Here is a 16,477-nt window from a genome sequence, read left to right as displayed (position 1 = left end):
CTTTAATTACTTCAGTCTATATTAGTAGCCTATTGACTAGTATTAAAATTAAATTGTCTTTTTTATATCCAATGTATTTATATTCAAGTTCATAAAGTTAACATAAGTATAACTAAATGCATTTGAAATTAAATAAAAATGTTACCTTTCAGGATTTTTAAAAAAAATAGAAAAAGATAAATTAAAATTCCAATTAAAAAAATGCAAAAATAGCAGATCTACAAGCTCAAAACGTGTGGCACTGCGACGCGTTTTGAGCTTGTTGATCGGCTATTTTTGCTACTTTTGTGTGACATAGAATGGCGATACAGCGATAAGAGGTGTCTGCTAGGGGTGTGCCGATATATCGTCCCGCGATATATTGCGATACGTTTTCGTGACGATATGTATCGCTTTGAAAAAAATATATATCGTTTTTTTTTACAATAATAATCAAGCAAAAACATAATTATTTGTTTGCATTTGCTTTTCTTCTCCCCCATATATTTTCATAATAAAAAAGTGCGTATAGTATCGTATCGAAGTTGTGAGCCCAATATCGTAACGTATCGTTTCGTGAAATTAGTGTATCGGCACACCCCTAGTGTCTGCCCAACAGTATATGCAATGTGGCCCTCTGGAGTAAGTGTGGAAATATAGTGGCCCTCTCCATCATCAAAGTTGCCCACCCCTGCCTTAGAGCAAGTCTGTCACTTCAGTGCTCGCTGTTTGGCCACTTCAGCCACCTTCAGGAGCAGACATCCCATCCAGACATCCATGGGTTAACAGCAGTGGTGGAAGAAGAAGTACTCAGATATTTTACTTAAGTAAAAGTAGCACTACTACAATATAAAAATACTCTGTTACAAGTAAAAGGCCTGTGTTCAAAATGTTACTTGAGTAAAAATACAAAAGTATTGGCATCAAAATATACTTAAAGTACCAAAAGTTAAAGTACAAAAATGTTTGAAATTGCCAGATCTACAAGCTCACAACGCGTCACATAGAGCTTGTAGATCGGCTATTTTCAAATAGCCTAGGTATAAAATAGGGCTGAAGTATGTAATGTATGTTATAATATAATAATTTGTATCTTCAAAGTAACTAAAGTTTTCAAATAATTGTAGTGGAGTAAAATTACAATATTTGCATCTGAGATGTAGTGGAGTCGAAGCAAAAGTATAGAAAATTGGAAATACTCCAGTAAAGTAAAAGTACCTCGAAATTGTACTCAAGTACAGTACTTGAGTACATATACTTAGTTACTTTTCCACCACTCAAAGATGTACACCTGCAGCAGCCTAGCTGTCACTCTGACTGCACTGCAATGACATCATGAGGAACTAACTACCAAAAAGCTAATAAACAGGGCAACATTGCTCTCTAGTGGCCAAATACCGCCACTTTCCAAGCGTTACACTCAAAAGGGTGACCCAACAGGTAACCGGTTTGAGCGTAACGTCGCTGCCATGTCAACGTGGGATGCAACCAAAGACCTCCAGGCGCTTCAACTCTCCTGAACTGAGGTTGTTGGCTGCTGCTTGCTGTCACCACTGTGTCCCCGAGAGATGTCACCAACATCGACTGCAAGTAGACTCTTCTTAACAAACACATAGACCTACTGTGTGTTTGGATCTAGACACTGTAAAAAAGAACGGACAAAGTTATCTAGAGTCTAGACCCCTGTTTTTGGTGGTGAAAACGTTGCGAGGCGCGTCGTTTTGAATTGATTATTCTATAGTTTTAACTTTGAGTTGATTTTTTTCTTTTTTCCCCTTTTGGGATGACAATGAAATACTATTAAACCGACGTGTTTTGGACTTAATGATAAAGCCATGAGTATGGTGAGTTTTGGTGGTGTAATTAAGTAATTAAGTATATTTACTCCTACTTAAGTAATATTTTAGGTATTTTTTACTTCACTGGAGTATTTCTAATCTTCAGTTCTTTTACTTCTAGTCCACTGCATCTCAGAGTCAAATATTGTACTTTTTACTCCACTGCCATTGTTAGAAAACTTTAGTTGCTAGTTACTTCATAGATTTGGATTATTATTACAAAACATTCATTAACCACTGCAGCTCTACTTAAACTTTGGCTATTTGAAAATATCAGAGCTATTTTCAAAAGATTTCAATACATTTTAAACATTTTGAAACCTGTGAAAAGGGACATTCTGCATAATGGGTACTTTTACTTTTGGTACTTTGTGTCGATTTTGATGCCAAATACTTTAGTACTTTTACTCGTAAATTTTGATTTCTGGACTTTTACTTGTAACGGTGTATTTCTACATTGCAGTATTGCTACTTGTATTTAAGTTAAAAAATCACTTTTTCCACCAGGTGAGTTTACATGAGTTGGTGGATGTAGCTCTGGGCTCTGACGCGGGGCTGGTGAACTTCAACGCTCTGCACGCCGCGCTGCTCGCTATGCTGGACCACCTGGACATCCAGCATGTCCGGACCACCTGGACACACCGTGATGATGAAGACGACCACCCATCTCCTCATCATCACCACCACAAGTCAACGGGTCCGTAGATATCTGACCGCTGCATTCTGCACTGGTTTTGAAATAGCCTGCAACTAATAGAAGTAGAGTTTTAGAGCAGTGATTCTCAAACTTTTGAATTTCAAGGACCCTCAGTTTGACATGCGTTATTTATGCCAGTAGTACGTTTTCGTGCCAAGGATCCCAAATTGGTATGTAGTCTATTTGGCCGCGGACCCCCATCTTAAATGTTTTTAATGTTTTGTGACCCCCCAGAAGAAAAGATCTGTGTTAGGAAAAAACGAAACGCGTCATCAGTGCCCATACCCTAGTTGGGGTTGGCGAAAGGGCCTTTCTGTGTGGAGTTTGCATGTTCTCCCCGTGTCTCCTAGGGTAGGTACCCTCACAAAAAACATGCAGTAAATCTGGTCTCTATACTGCCTCCCACTGGTCAGCCGGGGCGCTTGATGGAGGGGAAAGGAACGGGTTGGAATAACGTGTTCCTTCCACGCGCTACGTCATACATGGGCAACTGCGTACTGGCCCTCTCACCTTGTATTTTGAGGTCAGCCATTCTTCAAGTTTAGCTTTGAGTTTGGGGGCGGGGAGTCAAGATCTTTAATGGGTTTTGATAGGTCATTCCACATTATGGGGGGCAGCATATAGTAGCATGCATTTCCCCCCCAGTAATATTTTAAATGCTTGTAACTAAAGTGTTTATCCACTGTGGTATTGTTACTTTTTCTTTTCTGTCTGAAGTCAGAGAGCTGAGCAGCAGGCCATCTTCTTGCAGCACTGCACAGCAGAGGACCATGGAGGACAAGCTGACAGTGGTGGAAAAAGTACTCACGTTTTTTTTACTTAAGTAAAATGATCAGTACTGCAATGTAGAAATATTCTGAGTAAAAGTCTGGAATTCAAAATTTACTTGAAGTACAAAAGTATTGGTATCAAAATGCACCTGAAGTACCAAAAGTAAAAGTACGGTAACACTTGCTATGCATCCCACGTCTATGATGCATTATTGTGCAGAATGTCCCATTTCACAAGTTCAAAATGTATAATACATCTTTTGAAAATAGCAGATCTACAAGCTCACAATGCGTCGCATTGTGAGCTTGTTGATCTGCTGTTTTCAAATGGCCGAAATGTATATAGGGCTGAAGTGGTTAATGTATGTTTTGTAATAATAATCAAATCAAAGTAACTAGTAACTAAAGTTTTCAAATAATTGTAATGGAGTAAAAGTACAATATAAGCCTCTGAGATGTAGTGGAGTAGAAGTAAAAGTACTGAAAATTGGAAATACTCCAGTAAAGTAAAAAAAATACCTCCAAATTGTACTTAAAGTACAGTATTTGAGTAAATGTACTTAGTTACTTTACACCACTGGTCAGCAGAGGACCATGGAGGAGAAGCTGCAGCGGATAGAGCAGCAGATGTCCATGTGGGAGAAGCTGCCCAGCGGTGCAGAGCTGCTGGAGCAGACCTCCTCCTCGTCCTCCAGGACTCCTGTCCAGGACATGTGGACCCTGATGCAGCTCCGCCACAGGACCCAGACCAATGAGGACGGGGTGTCCAAGGTCAGTCTCCTTCCTCCTGATCTCAACCGTAGTTTTTTTTATTTCAAGGACCCCCAGTTTGATATGCATTCTGCCACACAGACCCCCATTCTGATGGCCTTTTTTTAAAATCTTGTTTTGGTTTCCAGGCAGCGATAAGCAAAGAGGTTGTTTGGGTGTTTATCATTTTGGCCTTGGTTCACCCTAACGTTAAAGGGATAGTTAACTAACAAAATGACTTTTTTTCCTATCGATTAGTCACCCAATGGAGACTTGAATGAATGGATATTTGTTTTGTTTTTGTCGCATTCCTAAGCCAATAATTTGATGACCAGCGGACTGGTAGGCAGGTACACAAAGGAGACTCTTTGTGTCTCCTACCGGAACCGCTGCCGGTCATCAAATTATTGGCTTAGGAATGCGACAAAAAACTAAAAAATATCCATGAAATGTAACCAGGGCCCTATTTCACGAAAGGTGAATTAGAGCTAAAGCCTGGCTTTAACACCTATCCTGGCTTAATTTAGCCAGGATTAGGGATGAATCGGTTTCATGGAAGCGGAATTATATCTTGAAGATTAGTTTAGCCAGTTCACCCTGGCTAAGTTTAGCCATGACTAGATTTCACGAAAGAGAATTGAAGCAAGCCTACCTTAGTTACCATGGCAATTTAGCTGTGAAGTTAGCCTGGTCAGGAGCAGGCTAACAGCCAAGCTTACTTAATCCAGTGCCTTGTTCTTCAAGTTTTGGGAAATAGCTGTTAGTCGAATGACTCCAATCGTAAACCAATGACTTTTTCCACAGTTAATTCAACACCTATGTTTGTATATGGACTCATTTTAATGACCCTGCATTCAAATAAAATGAAATAAATACAATAAGATATAATCAATGTAATTATATTACTGAAATAGTGTGTGACCATGAATCATAATTGTTTCACAATGACTCATGTGATATGTCATTGTCACTCTGTTAACACTATAGTTCATATTGTAGATGTTTGATAATATATTCGTTTTTTTTAGATTATAAAAAATATATAGGCATATATATATATATTTATAGGCTATACCTTTGGCGGCCGGACCCTCGTTACCCCCGCGGGTAACGGCGACCCCCATTACTGCAATGGTAATGGGGGTCGCCGCTACCCGTGATGGTAACGGCCGTTACCGTTGCGGGTAACGTTACCACAACGGGGACTCCCCGGGATTCCCCTTACCGCCGCGGGTAACAGCGACCCCCGGGGACCCCCGTGGACGGCACTGCAGATATATAAATAGATGGATTCCATGTAATCTCAACATTGCATGCATGGCGCATATAATAGCATCGTAGATTAGTAGGCGATATCGCCGATATTCACTTAAACTCCTCATGTTTAAGCCTAACAGAATTATATATTTATGGACTATATATTTATGGACTTGTATATAAATTGTATATATTTTTGGACGACTTGTGCATTTAATTTGTCGGCCACGCTTTCTCCCTGGGTCTATTTATTGCGGCCGTGTTTCCTTTATTGCTTATTATACATTTTACTTCCTCATATGATTCCATGAGCCGCTGCAGTGCTGCTATTCAGCCACAGAGAAGAACGCCGCTCTGGTTTTGGGCTCCATGATTGGTCAAGTTCAAGGATTCTGCTATCGACTTTCATGGTCTTTTACAGGAATACGTGAAGCCTGGCTTCATTATCCTGGCTCGACACAGCCTGGCTTGACAAGGCCTAGCTCGACAAAGTCGCTCCTTTTCAGCCTGGCTTGGCGTTCATGGAACGGAATAAACCAGGCTATACGGACCCGATTTGTCAAGCCTGGATTTGACTTAAGGCCAGGCTTATTTAATTCACCTTTCGTGAAATAGGGCCCAGGTGTGAAAAGGTCTCTACAAAAAAGAAATAAATAAAAATAGCCTCTCTTTCACACATTGAGAATAAGACAACACAAGGAACAAGCAGTTAGGAATCCTTTTCTTCTCTTCTTATTCTCGTCAGAAATAGCCCAGGATAATTCCGAAACGCTGAGAAACTTCAATGCAGGATTTCACATGACCAGGTGGGCCATAGGTAATCTCTCAAGCATCTGTCAGTACCACTGCCTTAAACATGTAGTGTTGTTGTTAGTAGGAGTAAACACAGAAGCAACCGGGAGGAAGTGGACTAAGAAAGGGGAGGGGCCAAACCAAATTCCTGTTTCTACACAAAAAAGGAGGTGGTGCCCCCTGAGGCAAAAACAAAGACACCCCCACCCAACCAAATGGGTTCCCACATTGGGCCATAAGTAATAATAATATAAATAATAAATACATGTATTTATATAGCGTTACAAAGTGCTACATATGTCTCGACCAACATATGTCTCGAGTAGATGGGGGCCAGAACAGAGATGCCCTTAAATTTAATTAATTACATTATTATCTTCTGAAAGAGATTGGAAGCCAATGCAAGGATGCCAGATCTGGTGAAATACGATCATACTTTTTGGAGCCATGTGGAACCTGGGCCGCAGCGTTCTGAACTAGTTGTAACCATTGAATCTGCATTTTAGGACATAAAATCTGCCCTCATGGCCAGGCTTTGGACATGTCTGATCTACTATGTCTTCCAGCGGAGGAAGCAGTGTGTGTGCCTGGTGATCATAGAGAGTAGCCTGTAGTGTGCAGAGTGCATAAGGCCTTTGATGACAGAGCGGCGTACAATAGGAGATGGGCACCGGCGCTGCGCTTGTCTTCTCAAATGACCTGTCAGTGTGTCTCTTCAGGTTTCCGCGGGGACACTTCCTGAAAAGGCTGACGGTGCCGTTTGGTCTGGTCACGGCTGTCCACAGTGCCACCTGTGCTGTTTTAAACGAAGCAAAGTTTAAACCTAGCGATGGTGACGACAGAGGGGAAATATTAACGCAATTGTTTGCAGTGGCATTGCCTGGACTTGCCATCACCCCCTTTCATCCTAGCTCGCCACCACTGATCTCTCTCTCTCTCTCTCTCTCTCTCTCTCTCTCTCTCTCTCTCTCTCTCTCTCTCTCTCTCTCTCTCTCTCTCTCTCTGATAAGGGCTTGTAATTAGCCCCCTGCAGAGATGCCTGTGTCTGTCATGGTATGAATAGCTCCCAGTTGAGGGCAAAAAAAAAAGAAAACGCCTGAATGATTCATGGTGACCCGTGGGCACACTTTGGGTCAAACTGCATTGTGTGAACGCCGCTCTTGTCTGCTACACCAGTGGTTCACAAACGTTTTAGCTAGAGACCCAAAAGAGAAATTGTATGTCTCCCCGGGACCCAAACTAGTGAAAATAGCCGCTATAATTATTTTCTGGCAGTGTGCAGCCAGTGCCAGCGTTTTTGAGCATTTTATTTTTTTAACCTTTCAAGAGCCACAGAATATTTTGCTCCAGGACGATCGAGACAGTGTGTCGCAAAAGATGGAGGAGTGTCTCTGCTTCCATCGGGGGGAAAAAGCGTGTGACGTGACCCTCCGTTCTTTAGTTATTGGCTTGTGATAATATAGCTTGTTCTCGCCAAAAACGCAGAAAAAAACAAGAAAGCAGATTTTTTTTCTTCTAAATACTTTACCATTAGATCGGACGAGTAGGGGCTGGGTTTGTTGTGATCACATTATTTCCAGGTATAAGCTTCTCTGGAAGTCATAGGATCACTCATAGGTTGGCGAACAGCACCATCTAGCGTAAACACTGAAAACACTGTTTGGACGTGTTACACGTCTTTGGCACTTTGAGCTTTGGAAAAAATGGACGTGTTACACGTCAATGGCACTGAATGAGTTAAGAAGGTATATCCCATATTTGGTTGTACAGGTTAATTTTGAAACTGTGAAATTATTACTGAATCAAGCAACTTAAAAAGACCCCAAACGTGTTTGAAAGTAAAGTAAAGTGTTACCATAAATCTCTTTTCCAAGGGAGCCCTGGGACACAACAGACAGGGAGCAGTGATTTCACACACAACCCATGACTAATAGCCTGTAGTTCAAACACATCATCTTCTGGCCTTTACCAGGGTTCACCCACTTGTCAGGGAAACGGTTGCTCCCCTGTCCATGATTAATGGACAGATGAAACATTAATTGACACACACTGATGATAGTGCTGTCAAACAAGTCTATGAAGCTATCTATTAAATCTATGAAAAAGTGTAAACTTAATGTAGCGGGGGTCCCTGCTTCATCTCTCTTTCAGCTAAGGGGTCCTTGGCCCCTTGGCCTGAAAAACGTTTAAGACCCCTGTTTTAGAGTGTTAAATAGTTTTTTTAATCTAGCATTTTGAATTGATACTGTTTGAGTAAACTATTACATATCCTTTGGAGTTTTCACGCACATGTGCGTGTGCGTGTGCGTGTGCGTGTGTGTGTGTGTGTGTGTGTGTGTGTGTGTGTGTGTGTGTGTGTGTGTGCGCGCATACCAAACCCAAGTTGAAACAAAGGAAATTCCCGAGTTCTATTGACGGAGCTTCCTGTGCATATTTAGCGGTACTGTTTAACCGGTGTCAGATGTGTCCAGACATGAAGCCATGGCATGCATGCATAGCCCCCCCCCCACCACACACACACGCACACGCACGCACGCACGCGCACACACACACACACACACACACACACACACACACACACACACACACACACACACACACACACACACACACACACACACACACACACGCACACACACACGCACTGTAGGCTCCCTCAACTCAATCACTAACAGCCTGTTAATAAGTGAACACTAGGTACAAGATGGAAGTCACCCACCTTAATATAAGCCTGGTCAGTGGCGGAAAGCAACTCGGTAAATGTACTCGAGTACAATTGTGAGTTACCTTAGTTGATAGTAGTTATGATACATCACTGGCTCCCAACAGGAGGTCTGGGGATCCCCAGGAGTCATTGAGGGAGTAGATAGATAGATAGATAGATAGATAGATAGATAGATAGATAGATAGATAGATAGATAGATAGATAGATAGATAGATAGATAGATAGATAGATAGATAGATTCCATGTACTGAATCGTGTATAACAATAAAAATGTATTTACATTATCCAGGGCCGGATTAACCCTTCGTGGTGCCAGGTGATGCGACCCGTTTCGGTGCCCCCCGGGACCGTTTTGTCTGCGGGGGTGCGGCCCAGGAAAATTGACGCTTCACCGGCGCGTTTCACCGTTTTAGCGCTCCTTCAGCAGCCGCTGCTTCTACATTTTGGCGCTTTTCGCCGATAGTTCAGTCTTCTTTCACTTTCTCTCCGCCGTTTGGTGCCCCCACCCCCCCCCCCCAAGGTTGGTGCCCTGTGCTTCAGCACCTAAAGCCCTTCCGTTAATCCTGCACTGACATTATCCCAGAGATACACGTTAAATGGTCCATGGCCTAACTGGGGGGACCTGAAAAAGTTCTGAAAAAGGCAGAGAATCACCTGTACTACATCATATCACAGCATGCTTTGTACTGTATGTGTGAGGATGGTGTTTTTTAGTGTTAGGCACCATGCCCACTAGGCTCCATGCTATCTGCAGCACCATGCACCGCACTGTGTGGGCCACTGGTTGCTGCAGTAACTTGCACGGCAACAGCAAGGGGCCCTAATCAGTGGTGGAAAAAATATGTGCAGGTTTTACTTAAGTAAAGGTATCAATACTGCATGTAGAAATACACTGTTACAAGTACAAGTCTGGAATTCAAAATGTACTCGAGTAAAAGTACAAAAGTATTGGTATCAAAATATACTTAAAGTACAAAAGTAACACATCAGTAAAAGTACTCATTGTGCAGAATATCCCATTTCACAAGTTCAAAATGTATAAAAAGTATTTTGAAAATAGCTGATCTACAAGCTCACAATGTGTCACATCGCATTGTGAGCTTGTAGATCTGCTATTTCCAAAGGGCCGATATATATATAGGGCTGAAGTGGTTAGTGTGTTTTGCGATAATAATTAAAGTCTAAAAAGCAACTACTGTAGTAACTCAAGTTAGTAGTTTCCTCTGAGATGTAGTGGAGTAGAAGTAAAAGTATTGAAAAGTGGAAATACTCCAGTAAAGTAAAAACACCTCAAAATTGTACTTAAGTACAGTACTTGAGTAAATGTACTTAATTACTTTCCACCACTGGCCCTAATAAATACAATCATGAAGCGATAAAAATGCGACAGACAGGGGCAACATGGCACCGCGTGGCACCTGAGTGGTACCTATAGGACAGGTAATGATGTTAATATTTAAGCTGTCCAGAGCTCGTTCAGATTGGTCAGCCATTAACCAGGCCTGACTAAATACGACGGTCAGCATAGAATTGTTTCATCTTAAAGGTAGGGTAAGTGATTTACTTTGGTTAAAATAAGTGTATAATAGCTCTATATTCTGATAGTAATCATGGCTATAGAGTGTTTGTTCAGTAAAAGGAGTCTCCATGTCTCTCCAGCTCTTTATTAAACAGAAAATGCATTTTCTGTGCTCTCTCCTGATTGGCTTAAATGTTGTCACCTACCTGAAAATGTCACCTAACTAAAGAGCTGGAGAGACCCCTGTGACCGATTAAACGCTCTGTAGCAATGATTACTATCAGAATATAGTACTTTAACCTTTTTAACAAAAACAGATATGTGTGTGTATATATATATAAATATATATATATATATATATTTATATATATATATATATATATATATATATATATATATATATATATATATATATATATATATATACATATACATATACATATACATATACATATACATATACATGGAGACCCCTGTTACTGAGCAAACACTCTATAGCAATAATTGCTTACTTTACGTGCACTTATTTTAACGCATCTACTTCTAAATCCTGTTTTCTGAAAACCAATAAACCGAAAATCACTCACAGCACCTTTAACATACTCTACCGTACAGATTGGGTAAAATAACCTTCTATTCATTACAACAAGTTAAGAAAATGCAGCTTCAAGTAAAGAAACAGGTGTTTGGCGGCATCTGAGCAATGTGGTGACCATTTGCACTGAACGGCAATGATTCTCTCAGCACACACAGCCAAATCCCGAGTGTTCTTTTAACCTACGGGTCCATTTGGTTCCATTGGGACACTCTCAGAGTTACGCAGTGGATGGGCCAAGTCCTATTTCCTGCTGGGTTTCTGCTGGGATACCAGCTTTCGAAATGAGTGTGTAACAGCTTGATGTGGCTTATCCAGGAACCGGTGGGCCAGTGAATCAACACACGTGTAACAGCTTGACGTGGCTGATCCAGGATCTGTGGGGCCCTGTGTGAATCAAACACAGTGCCCATCCAAGTCAACAACACTTGTCAACAGCCGGTTGCATTGAAGGCCAGAGGTTAGGAACACCAGTCAGTCAGCTACACCATGGGCAGGGTGGGGTGCATGGGGTGCTATTGGAACCAGGCCCAGTTGAGGTTGTTATAGGGACCTTCAGAGCTTGTCAGGTGTCTGTGTGTGTGTGTGTGTGTGTGTGTGTGTGTGTGTGTGTGTGTGTGTGTGTGTGTGTGTGTGTGTGTGTGTGTGTGTGTGTGTGTGTGTGTGTGTGTGTGTGTGTGTGTGTGTGTGTGTGTGTGTGTGTGTGTGTGTCTGTCTGTGTGTCTGTGTGTGTGTGTGTGTGTGTGCGCGTGCGGGAGGGGGGGGGGTGCGGGGCGGTCGGGTCCTAACTCGGTTCCCCTGAAATCCCACCGTCTGGTGTTAACCCAATCCGGGAACACATCTGTGTCATTTATTTATATATAACCATTATGTTATACTTTGGCTAATCAAAAATAGCAGACCTACAAGCTTGTAAATCTGCTAATAAAGTGAACATTTGTGACTCAAATCTTTGCTTCTGGGGGATCCCTGGCACAAAACATTTTGAGATTAGGGTCCGCGACCAAATAATACATATCGTTTTGGGGGGTCCTTGACATGAAAAAGTACCACTGAGCACCACTGATATTATAGCAACATACGTTTTTCAGAAACCAGTTAGGATTTAGAAGACATTTCTAGATGTGTTCGCCGGATAAATGGTAAATGGTGCATTTACTGTTTAAAGCACCTGCCCTTTACCCAAGTTTGTCGACTATTTTTCACTGACAAAAACTATATAAAAACTAAATAAAAACTAAGCTTTAATGACTAAAACTAAGACTAAATGTATTGACAATTTCGTCAACAAATAAAAACTAGAGTAAAAAGATCCTGTAGAACTAAAAGACAAGTCATTTTATGTTTGGTTGCACTCGGGTGTTGCGCTCTGATAAATAGCAGATCTACAAGCTCACAACGCGTCGCGTTGTGAGCTTGTAGATCGGCTATTTTCAGCATGCAACCAAGTGTAAAATCAGCCATTACGACACCATCAAGGCACCGCCAAAATACATTTTAGTCGACTAGATCAGCTGTAGATTTAGTTGACTATAATCTTATGATATTTAGTCGACTACAACTAGACAAAAACTAAAACATTTCAGGTGACTAAAATATGACTAAAACTAAATGGAATTTTATTCAAAAGACTATGACTAAAACGAAATCAAAATGTTCTGTCAAAATCAACACTGGTTCAGTGTCTTGCTCAAGGACACTTCGACACTAACTCTGGGGGAGCCCGGCATCGAAACTGGAAACTTTCCGGTTCCCAAGCGGCCGCTCTTACCTCCTGAGCCACAGCCGCCCACTTTCACATTCGGTGTCCCTATATTGGGCATGTTATTATAGGTGAAGATGTATTGACGTATACATTTTGAAATAGCGAACGGATTACGCCACGTGTGAGCTTGTACATCAAATCTCTTTGCCGAAAATAGGGATGCTATAGGCCAGGGTACATGATACATATACATACATGTACTGTATGTAAACATGTATGTAAGTGTGGTTAAGTCACTTACTCACAAGACTGTAAAATTGCTTGGATAGAGTGAAAATTCCATATTATATAATCATCAGGTCACATGTACTGGAGCATATTTAGCGCCATCATTGATCATTTTGTTATCATCAAATTATCATCGAAATATAAATGACCTTCCATGATATCTATATTGGAAAAAACTAAATGTAGTTTAGTATACAGGAAATAACACTAACGTGACAGATTGCTTACTATAACGGAGGTTTGTCAGAGTTTACATGTATAATGATATTGTAGAATGTAGAATGTCCATTTTCAGTATCACTTGTCAACATTTTGTCAAAGGACTCCTCGTTGAAGACAGCTTCGGACAAGGCTCACTGCTTGTGGCCTGTGGTTGAGGCCGATTCTACAAATGTCTTCTAAATCCTAACAGTTTTCTGAAACACTTATGTTGCTATAATATCATTGGTTCTCAAACTTTTTCATGTCAAGGACCCCCAAAATCATATGTATTTGGCCGCGGACCCCCATCTCAAAATATTTAGTTCCAGGGACCCCTCCAGAAGCAAAGATTTGAGTTACAAATGTTTGCTTAAAATAATTTACACACATTTTCATGATTTTTGAATAACCAAAGTATAAAACTTTCGCTTTAAAACATATATTATGTATATGCTAAAATTATCCACGATAAAAAAAAAAAAATCAGATCTAGCGAAGCGATGCGTTTTTAGCTAATATATCTGCAATTCTTTGCTATTTTTTTATTTGAATCCTGAAAAGTAACAGTTTTGGACATTCCACCCGACAAAGACGTTATACTTTATACATCAAATTCACTTGTCTACTTCACTTGTATATGTACATTGTTTGTTTGTATATATATTTATTTCGCTATTTATTATTAGCCCCACGCTTTGAGACGCCTCCAGCACTTTACATTTTGCATCATGACAAACGGTCCAATACTGGGATGGTGTTTGTCCTTCGCAGTCCTTGTTGCCCTGCTCAAACACCTGCTGTCATGATGTGTCCTGCAGAAAACCAGGACTACAGCTATAGAGACACACGGCCGGAAGCGGAAGGCCTACAAATCCACGCCCACTTTTGACACTCGGGGTCCGTTAGAACGATGAACTGCAGCTCTCAATGCAATCTCTATGAGAGGCATTGTAAAATACCGTCATTTCACTGGTTAAGTACTGAGGCTGTAGCGATTTTTTTTGTGTTCTAATAATCTGTCCCATTTGTTTAATTTGTTCTTTTTAATGTCCCATATCTTTCATCTCGATATACTACCCACAATATACTATAATATACTCCATCAGTATGTCAAAACCGCTAGCATCTGAGATCCAGAGTTTAAGTGGTCGCATGGTATATACGTCACGGACGCATCCCTTGAGGTTTTCAATACCCAGAAAACTGGCGAAAGTGGCCGTTTTCAATAGGTTTTGGTCATTATCTCTGGAACAGAAGGTCCAATCTGCTCAGTTCAAAGCTTGTTGGATGCGTGACTTTGAGGACATTAAGCACGCAATGACAAATTTTCGGGTTATTATCGGCCACTGGTCGGCGCTCGGCACTCGTAAAGACAGTGATGTCACTGAAATGCCCGTCTGCTGTCTACCCTCTGCTGTGTTAACATTATGGGTAACTCCTTAAAGTGGCAAATTAAAAGTGAAACACATCAACTATTAAGAAAACAAGAAGATATGTTGACAAAGACACTCCATACATTTGGAAACATATTTTTATTTAAATCAATATCGTCTTTAGTTAATGCAGGATAATTTTAAAAGTAGGCTAACTTTCATATCCTCTCATAGGGAATGCATTGGCAGCTGCAGTTCATCGTTCTAACGGACCTCGAGTAGCGGCGCTGTCTCAAAAGTGGGCGTGAAATTTGTAGTCCCCGTGTGTCTCTATGGACAGGGCCTATTTTGAAGCTGATGTATCTCCCATTTTTGTTTTAATTCAAAGTTGAACAGTGGGCCTCATTCAGCAACGGTACTTAAGAGGAAATTTCTTCTTAAACCCACTTAAGAAGTTTTTAAGAAGATTTTGGTATACTCCAATGTTTTCTTAGCTGTGATATGTTCTTAGGTAAGAACAGAATCTACGCACACTTTCTTAAGAGGATTTTTTTTCTTAGACCCATTTAAGAGGTTTTTAAGAAGATTTTGGTATACTCCAATGTTTTCTTAGCTGTGATCTGTTCTCAGGTAAGAACAGAATCTACACACACTGATGAGCACTCTTAGGCTGGCCTTTGAGTTCTTAAGTGTGACATATTTGTGCAAAAATAATTAATTCTCGAAGTTTCTTCAATTCTACAGTTGTATAATATAGGATTTAAATTACAATAATATTTTTTATCATATCTTTAGAGCAGTGGTTCTCAAAGTGTGGTCTGGGGACCCCCAGGGGTCCTTCAGGGAGTTTCAGGGGGTCCACAGCAAACGAAGAACAGTTTAATCACTTTAACCCTATTTTATCCTTTGTTTGAAAATAGCCGATCTACAAGCTCACAACACGTCCCATTACTGGCCATTTTGAGCTTGTAGATCGGCTATTTTCGAGACATTTTGATAAATCTTGAAACATTTTCCCTGGCAGAAAATATTTTCAGGTGGGGGTCTGCAGCCAAATGCATGTCAATTTGGGGGTCCTTGACATGAAAATGTTTGAGACGGGTCTGAAATTACAATCTAACCCAAACGGACCCGGTTGAGTTGAAGCCCAAGCCCCATACCTACCCCATAACCCCCCACCCAACCCACCCTCATCACCCCCCATACCCCCACCCCCATATCCCCGACATTCGCCACACCCCCATTTTCCAGTCCCCTTCCTACCTGAAAGCCCCCCTATACCCACCCGTCATACCCATCCCCCCCACATAGCCCCCTACACCCCTCCTTGCACCACCATATCACCCACCACACCCCTATTTCCACCCCATTACATACCAAGCAACTGCGACCCTCCATATCCACCCACCAGCTTTCAGTAATAAAATGTTTTATATCCACGGTACTCCTGAACATGAAATATGGATAACATTTTTAACTGCTCATTTCAGCAAATGTACATTAATGTCTAGTGGTGATATGTTGATTAATGTGAGAGAAATAATAAAATACATTAATTAATTAAATAAAATAATTTGCTGTTCACTTCAGAAGTACCTCCACAGAACTATTAATTAATTATTGTTTATGTTTGGAGTCTGGTGTTCCACCATCTGTAGACTTATAGTTTAGGTATTCTTTACTTCATTCTCTCAATTTTATTTGTGTGTGTGATTTCCTGTGATTTCTGTGTGCAGCAATCACACACAGGTGTGACTGCAGGCAGAGCCATGCAGTCATGCCTTATATGGGGATTGGTGGGGCGGCTCCCTATGGTAAATAGGATGAACTGGCACACCCCTTCAAGTTACGAGGATTGGGATTCATCATCATCAAGAACATAGTTACGAACAATTCTGCCTTTTAAGAACGTTTCATGAATCTGACACAACTTCTCTTAGGAATTCACTTAGGAAGAAATGTAAGAGGAAACATAAGGAACTTATTGC

This window comes from Gymnoscopelus braueri (genome assembly GCF_963280865.1).
Source record: "Gymnoscopelus braueri genome assembly, chromosome: 13".
In the NCBI taxonomy this organism is placed as follows: domain Eukaryota; kingdom Metazoa; phylum Chordata; class Actinopteri; order Myctophiformes; family Myctophidae; genus Gymnoscopelus; species Gymnoscopelus braueri.
This window is presented reverse-complemented; position numbering follows the sequence as displayed.